The sequence below is a fragment of the Camellia sinensis genome, chromosome 5 (assembly GCF_055761805.1).
Source record: "Camellia sinensis isolate YWXY chromosome 5, ASM5576180v1, whole genome shotgun sequence".
Taxonomy (NCBI): Eukaryota; Viridiplantae; Streptophyta; class Magnoliopsida; order Ericales; family Theaceae; genus Camellia; species Camellia sinensis.
Window position 1 is genome coordinate 129,363,170 of NC_138965.1, and position 9,163 is coordinate 129,372,332.

Here is a 9,163-nt window from a genome sequence, read left to right on the forward strand (position 1 = left end):
CCCGCGCCAGCCCACGCCAAAAGAAGGTTGATGACTTTACGGGTAACGATAGTTGTTTCCACTTAAAAAGTCACACATTCTCCATCTCTCTTTATTTCCTCTTTCTCTCTCTAAAAAAGAAAAAAAAAAAAAGTCACAAACAACCATTCACGGCCACTCATAAAAAAAACATTTTTTAAAAAATTTTATTTTTTCATTTTTCGTATTTTTTTATTTTTATTAAATTTTTTTAATATTTTGAATAATTTTTTTACTTTTTAGACACACTTAACATAAATACACTTAAAAAGTAAAAAATTATAAAAAAATCTTTTAAAAATTTACTAAATACCAAAAATATAAAAATACAAGAATTCAGTACATTTTTTGTATTTTTATATATTTATTAATTTTTTAAAATATTTTTGTACAAATTTTTTACTTTTTAAATACATCTAAGTAAGGTACATCTAAAAAAGTAAAAAAATGTTTAAAATTTTAAAAATATTCACTAAAAACAAAAAAACACGAAAACCAAAAAAAATAATTTTAAAAACACTTAATTCAGAAAACTCAAACCAAACACACTGAATAAGATTCACTCATAATTATTCAAGTAATTCGGCAGTACACATACTACTCCGTATTATTATAATAAATAAAGAAGATAAGTAAATGAAGTATTATATTAAGTAATTGAAAAATATAAGAAAATATAAATTAATTAAAAGTATAAATACGTGACATTTTAAAAATGGGTTTGGCTTTCGTCTAATTCAAAATCGGACTAGATCGTGCTATTGGACATGTGGAGGTCCATCACGTGTCCCGTTTTGATAATTCGAACCGTTCAATATGTATAAGTCATCGAGTACTATATGCTTGTAAAAAATCATGTTGATTAGATATCGATAGCTATGTGATCAAATCAGTTTTGTATAAAAAATAGACGGAGAATAAATTAACGGTTGACAAAAAACTGTTTTGATCACATAGTTATCGATATCCGATCAACTTGATTTTTTACAACCATATAATACTCTACACATTAACGGTTTACATTATCAAAATGAGACTCGTGATAGACCTCATGGACCCAACACGATCTAGTCCGATCTTAAACTGGACGAAAGCCAAACCCTTTAAGAATATTTTATAATTTCCCTAAATAAACTCACATGCACCCCATTTGTGCATAATTATTTTTGATCATTTGAATTTATTTGTAATTCCTCCTATAAATAACCATGTTAACCACTATACCAAATTTGCGTTTACACATAAATAAGGTTAAAATTATTAAAAGTTTTGTAAAACTTTTAAAAAAGTATTTAGTATTTTAAATTAGACTTTATTGATTAAAAAATTATAGTACATAATAAAATAGAGCAATGTTATACATAATTATATTTTTTATTTTATTTTCTTATTTTTAGATACAAAATAAAGGGCTCATATCAATAAATACACATAAAACCCACTCACTTGTATTTAAAAATGGAAAAAAAAATAATAATAAAAAAGATTATATATAATATTTTCCAATAAAGTATAAGTGCATGCAAGCTTACTATTTACCAATTCTTTCAGCAAAAAAAAGAAAGTACTGCAATTCGTGTCTAAAAGTTAAATTCATTTTCTAAACTCAATAATGTGATTTTTTTTATTAAAATATCTATGTTAATTCTCTTTGTTATTTATTTTCTAATCATTAATTAATCTTATTTATACATTACCCCATGTAAAGTGTACAAAGTAAAAATTTAAAAAGTAAACATCTATATCATTTTTTGAAAAAATATTAAGTAAATTTTAAATAAATGAAACAATCACAAAGGATTCATTTGCCTTTTTAGTTTTTTGATTTTTTTAATTATTTTAGTCTGAGGTTAAAAAATTTCGTTCGGGAATAGCTTTTGATTTTTTTGACTTTTTTATGAGAGAAAAAATATAATAATTATGAATTTAATTTGATATTTTATTTTTTGTAACTAAAAAATTATTTTATTTTTTATGACTACTTTAGTTTAAAAAACCCAAATTTTAACTTTTCAAACGAAGCGAAAATAATTACATTATGGATGAATTTTTTGATCTCGTTTGGGAACAGGCTAATTTAGCCTGTGTTTGGCAAGTGAGTTTGCAGGTTTTTTTGGCTATTTTAACCACAAAAAACAAAATAGGCTATTTTAGCCATAACAAACAAAACATCACATTCAACCCATAATCATTACATTCTTTTCTCACAAAAAAACTCAAAAAAGTCAAAAAGTCAAAAAGTCCTTCCCAAACCAAGCTTTTAAGCCCAGGCTAAAATAGCCAAAAAAGTCAAAAAGCCAACCCACTTTCCAAACGGAGGCTTAGTAACTTTTTAGTTATTTAGCTAAAAAGGTAGGTAAAAAAAACTTGTATGTTTAGGATGATTTTTTGGCTAATTATGAAAAATTATGCAAAAAATAGAGAGAAAAGATAATTTTTAACTTTTTAATATGAGTTGTTGACTTTTTGATTAATTTAATAATTTTTTACTAATTAACTAAAAAAAGTAAGTCTGATTTTAACACATAAAAGAATACTCGCACCAAGTACAACGATGAGCTCTGATTAAAAATATATATATATATATATATAGGTACAACAATGCGCTTGTACTACACATTAACAAAAAAAAAAAAAAAAAAAATTAGAACGAAAATTTAATTATTTGACTGCTACTTCTTCACCAACAGGTTATTTAGAATGTTTTAAATAAGCGTATTTTTTAATTATTTTATAAAATATCAGTTAAATTCGAAATGATATGGTAGAGAGGTGATATGACTTAAATAAAATAATATGAGGTCTTATTTGTCATTAACTAAAAAAAGTCAAAAAAGTTATTATTTTATTTAAATCGCATCATCTTATTTAAGTCACATAATCTTTCTATCACATCGCTTCAAACCCACCCAACCCATATTTCATAAAAAGTCAAAAAATATACTTATTTAAATCATTTCAAACCACTCTTTAAATATGATAGTAATTTTTTGATTTTTTTAAGAGATGACAAACCTAACCTAAATGCCCTCCCAAACAAAAAATAAAAAAATAAGATAGCATTTGATTTATCTTTTAAAACTCAATTCTATTTTTAAATTATGATTTAAATGAAACATGTTAAATAAATATATTTTTAAAATACAATTTAAAATTATTTTAAAAACCCTGTCTTTACTTTTTTATTATTATTATTAATCAATCAATCAGTTATTTTTTTCTCTCTCATCTCTTCTCTCTCCTCTCACATTTTTTCACATTCTATATATTAATTAATTAAAAAAAATTAAAAATCATTCTAAAATTATTTTCAATATTTATAACTAAACAATTTTTTTTTATTCAAATCATAATTCAAAAACTCAAAATTCAAAATATAATTCTCCACTCAAATCATAATTTTGAAACTAAAGTTTTGTTTGGCATTGGCCACAGTAGCCAACTATTTTGTGTTGGGACTTTTTTAACTTGCGTTTTTTAGCTTTGTTTGGTTTTTGTTTTTGAGTTTTTTTTAACTTTTATGAGAAAAAAAATGTAAGATTATAATTTAAATGTGACATTTTATTTTACTAACTTATATAATTTATTTTATTTTTTTATATTTTTTTTAATCCTAAAATATTTATCAAAGGAGGACTAAGCCTCCGTTTGGGAAGTGGGTTGGCTTTTTGGCTTTTTGGTTTTTTTGGCTATTTTAGCCTGGGCTAAAAAGTTTGGTTTGGGAAGGACTTTTTGGCTTTTTGACTTTTTTTGTGAGAGAAGAATGTAATGATTATGAGTCGGATGTGATATTTTATTTTTTGTAATTAAAATAATTTATTTTATCTTTTGTGACTAAAATAGCTAAAAAAGTCCCGTTTAGCTCTTGCCAAACGGAGCCTAAACCAAACGGATCCAAGTTTCTTTCTATAAATGGATGATACACTTGAATTAGGTTACACACTCCACTCAAGCTCCAAACAAACAATGGAGAGAGACATTCACGCAGCCCTTGTACCGTTCGTCGCATTCGGCCACTTAATGCCATTTTACGAGCTGTCTATCGCCTTAGCCAAAGCCGGTATTCACGTCTCCTTCATCTCTACCCGAAACAACATTCAGAGACTCCCTCAACTCCCTCCCCATTTGTCATCCCTCATCACCTTCGTCCCCCTTTCGTGGTCGACGGTGGGCTCGAACCTTCTCCCAGAAGGTATGGAGGCCACCGTCGACATCCCCGCCGACAATGTCGAGCACTTAATGGCCGCCTTCGATCTCCTCAAACACCCCTTTAAGCAATTCGTTATTGAACAATCACCCGATTGGATCATCTCAGACTTCGTTTCTTACTGGACTGTTGATGTAGCCAAGGAGTGCCATATCCCTCTCGTCATCTTCTCTGCTTTCTCTGCCGCCACCAATGTGTTCTTCGGCCCACCGGAATATTTATCCGGTAATGGCCAGAGAAGACTGAGGTCGTCGCCGGAGGACTTGACGTCGCCGCCGTGGTGGGTCAGTTTCCGATCATCGGTACATTATCGTCGTTATGAAGCAATCGGAGCCATTGCTGGGTTCTACACAGCAAATGCCTCGGGAATCTCGGGTGCCGAGCGAGTCGGTAGAACACTTGATGGGTGTCGAGCTTTGGCGATTCGTAGTTGCAGCGAGTTTGAAGGTGAGTATTTTGATTTGTTCGGGAAGATCATGGGTAATAAGAGGGTGATTCCGACTGGCGTACTTTTGCGCCAAAAACCCAACAAAACACCCATTGTCGCCGCGCATAACGGGGAGTGGAGTAAGATCTTCGAATGGCTCGACGAACAGAAACCCAAATCGGTGGTGTTTGTTGGGTTCGGAAGCGAGTGTAAACTCTCCAGAGACCAAGTTTACGAGATAGCCTCTGGGTTAGAGTCATCGGAACTGCCATTTTTGTGGGCTCTGAGAAAACCCAGTTGGGCTTCCGACGATCTCGACACTATGCCGCCGGATTTCAGTCGCCGGACCTCCGGCAGAGGCAAAGTCTGCATCGGATGGGCACCGCAGATCGAGATTCTGGCTCACCCATCAATCGGAGGATCGTTGTTTCACGCCGGTTGGGGTTCAGTGATCGAAACATTACAATTCGGGCATTGTATGGTTGTTTTGCCACTGATCGTCGATCAGCCATTGAACGCGAGGTTGTTGGTGGAGAAAGGTTTGGCAATTGAAGTGGAGAGAGGTGAAGATGGGTCGTTTTGCGGGAATGACATAGCTCTCTGTCTGAGAAAAGCTATGGCTTCCAAGGAAGGAGACGAAATGAGGACTCGGGTGGAGAAAGCTGCTGTGATTTTCAGGGATCAAAAGCTGCATCATCAGTACGTTGATGAGTTTGTTGAGTATCTCAAAAATGGGAACTGAGATTTGGTGCTTTAAAGGTAAATAAATGAACTGTTAGTTTGTGTGGATTGAATGTTGTGGAGACAATGAGAGAAACAATGAAAAATGGGAAAGTGTGATTTGGGCGTTTAACAATTCTATCACAGTTTTTTCTTCCATTTCTAGATGAAAAATCTTGGTCTCCAATTTTTTCAATTGTATATTATTGTGATTCTCCATACTAAAATCGTTCATTAGATGATAATATTGTCTACTAATATTAGTATAGCAAAAGTTAACTTCTTATGTGATTATTTTTAAGTAGGAGGGCAATTCAAACGGATTTCAACTCAAGCAATCCGTATGAAATTTTTTAATAATTAAACAATATATGTTTTGAATTTGGAAATTTGAAGACTGGACTTTTCAAAGATATTAGGTAACTGGAGCAACTCAAAATCGAATGATATATGTAATTGTGTTTTGAAAAGTTAGTAAAAAGTTGATTTTTTGACTTTTTAACTTTTTTAGTGATTTTTTGGACAAAAAGTTAGGTTCTTTTGAGTAAAAAAGTTGATTTTTTTGACTAAAAACATTAAAAAGTCAAAAAATTGATTTTTTTAGCCTCTTTCCAAATTGAGCCGTAAATATAAATATAAATATATATTAAATATATATAAATTATTGATTGTTGGATATTGTTAGAATAATTTGAATTTTTTTTTATCGTATTTATTACATATGTATATCATATATACAAAGGAAAATGTTTGAGGGCCACAATTTTTGTGGCCACAATGGTTCAAAATTGTCAAAACGACGTCGTTTTGGCATGTTTTGTACCTAAAACGACGTCGTTTTGGCAGTTTTGAACCATTGTGGCCACAAAACACCCAAAACAACGTCGTTTTGCGTGTAAAATGACCCAAAACGACGTCGTTTTGACAATTTCGAGCCATTTGAACCACATAATTTGTGACCACCAAGTATTTTCCACCATTTCCTCGGATCTCATTTCTCTGTCTTGCATCAGCGCATTTCTTCGTATCTCATTTCCCTCTCTTTCATCAAAAAAATGTCGACAACGTTTAATTTTAATAAACAAATTAGCCTAGCTAGTAAAGGGCTTCCGCATCAGTTTCAATAAATATTAAGTTAAATTAAAACTTAAAATTTACTTTTATTATTTTAATTAATTGCATTTTTAGTATTCATTGTATTAAACTCTTTATTTTAATTTAATCTTATTAAAATATTAATTTCTTATTGTATTTATTATTCTTTATTTTTTTTATTAAATTGATGAGGTACTATCCAAACAATTCTAAAAAAAAAAAAAAAATGTTTTTGACCTGTCGGTTGACCGACCGGTCAATCGGTTAGATTAATTTTCTATATTTTTTCTTCTTCTGCTACAAGCACTCACGGGACATCTGGTGAGATATCTGGGGAGACATCCGGGTGGACGACTGGTTTAAAGATTTTGGCCTAATTTTGCTTCAGAAAATATAATAAAAATCATGTAACTAATTGTTGAGGCACTATAACAAATTTAACAAAAAATTAATTTACAAAAAATTTGTTGAGCTTAATGGAAGAAATAATTTTGTGATTTACTAATTATATTTTATCTTTTCCTTATTTTAACTATGCTGATGCGAATGCTCTAAGGGTGTGCAATCAATTCAAACCGATTTAATTGTAGCACGGACGGTTTTGAATACCAAGGATCCTCTAGAGTGTTTTTTTCTTAAAATTTTTTAAAATGGTGTATTGTGTGGTTAAGATTTAATGCTAAAAAATTGATGTGACTTGTCATTAAATCTCAACCACACAATGCACCACTCTAAAAAATTTAAAAAAAAAAAAAACTCTAAAAGATCTTTGCTCGGTTTTGAAGCCCTGAACAGTCAGTTGCGGGTTTTTTTTTTTTTTTTTAACAAACAAAACCTAGAAAATGTATTGAGGAGGAGAAGTCATTACATCTTGATGAAGACGAGAACGGTCGGCTCCAGTTTGCAAATTTCAAATTTTATTGAGATTCGGTCGAGTGTCGGTTTTAGCAAAATTGAAATTGAATTGATCTGACCGTAATTAATTTATATTTTATAATTTATTTGCGTGTTGTCATTTGATAGGTTATTACAAATTTACAAAGGTTTTTATCTTTTCAAGACTTTGACACTTATCTTTGCAAGACATTGATTACACCACAAACTCATTAGGTTAGTGTCAAAAATTCTGTATTCAATGTCTCAAAAATAATGGAGATCATTAATTAGTGATAATATTAATAATGTGGTAGTAGATTTCACTCATTGTTATAGTACTATTGAGTTTTTTTTTTTTTTTTTTAAGTATGTGCCAACTCATTAATTGTGTTTTAGAGTACCACTTTTAATGATATGTAACATTACTGTTCAATACACATCACCGTTCTATTTCTTCTCTCTCTATTCCATTTAATACACCACTGACTCTCTCTCTCTCTCTTGAACTACTCTTTCTCTCAAAAACTCGACGACACCCCCACTCTCTCTCTCTCTTTAGTAATATTTGAGAAGTTAGTAAAAAGTTAATTTTTTAATTTTTTGGCTTTTTTATGACTTTTTTGGCTAAACAAATTAGTTTTTTTTTTTTTTACTGAAAAAACTAAAAAGTCAAAAAATTAGTTTTTTTAGTTTCTTCCCAAAGTACCCCTCAATTCATCACTGATTGTTCTTTAATTTCTCTCTCAAATACCCAAATAAATCTCGACTTTTGAATTCTAGAACTCTAAACTTCTATCTCCTCTCTGTCTCTCATCTTCTCAATCAATGGCTACTGGGCTCAAGCAAAGAAGATATTGTTGTAGGAAGGAATGGTGGTGGCTGCTTAAAAACCGAAGCGAGTGATGGCAACTATTGTATTTAAATATTACTGATCGATCACAAATCTATGTAATAAAGGTCTTTGTCATTCTTATTTTATTTTATTTTATTTATTTATTTATTTTTATTTTTTTTGTGGTTTGTTTCCTCTACTCTTCTCAAAGATCTACGTATGTAAATATATATATATATACATAGATGTATGCACATACTATGATTTAAAATGGAATGGAAAAAGGAAAACCAATAATTTGGGATCATACAATCTATATTGGCCAAAGTTAGATTTACATTTGTTTTTTTCTTTTATCTTTTGCTCATTTGATATAGTTCGATTTCATCCTATTAGACCACGAAACTGATTAAACCGAGTTCTGCAGTTTCAAAGTATACATCAGTCAAGAATAGATGAGTTTTTTTCAATCTGATCTAGTTGGGTCGGGTGACGGATTGATGGGAAAATCGAGCCGACTCGACCGGTGCACACCCCTGCTAGGAAATCAAACTTATTGTTAGGTCATCTAATTCAGGCCTAGCCCAAGTTTAATTCTTTGTATTCTAGTTGGGCCTAGGCAAACAAGTTTGGATTGAAAATTGGGCTTGGATGGGCCTAAATGTTTAGTCTAGCAAAATAAAACACAATGATTTAAGCATAAATATTGCGACAAAATTGATAGAAAATAAACTAACTAGCATGGGATTTCAGATTATATAGAGCATATAAAATAAAACATGTTAACAACAAAATATAGTATAAACAGAAAAATTAGCATTTAGAAGTAGCTTGTTAGAATTTTGAAGTCACATTGTCACTATTCAAAAAATATTTTTCCTCTCTTTGTGAATGTATTGGCAGACCCAAACAATTCTGAGATGAAATTCAAAGAACTCACATCAATCCTTTTCTAGTACTCACGAACTCCTGATTAATTTCACAAGTT

General features: G+C 30.6%; 1 pseudogene across 1 annotated transcript; it reads left to right on the forward strand.

Annotated features, from left to right (window-relative positions):
- The first annotated feature begins 3,961 nt into the window (after positions 1–3,961).
- On the forward strand, positions 3,962–5,546 carry LOC114299024 (putative UDP-rhamnose:rhamnosyltransferase 1 pseudogene; annotated as a pseudogene). The gene has a single exon (XR_014330131.1). The product of XR_014330131.1 is annotated as a putative UDP-rhamnose:rhamnosyltransferase 1 pseudogene (transcript).
- The last annotated feature ends 3,617 nt before the right edge of the window (positions 5,547–9,163 follow it).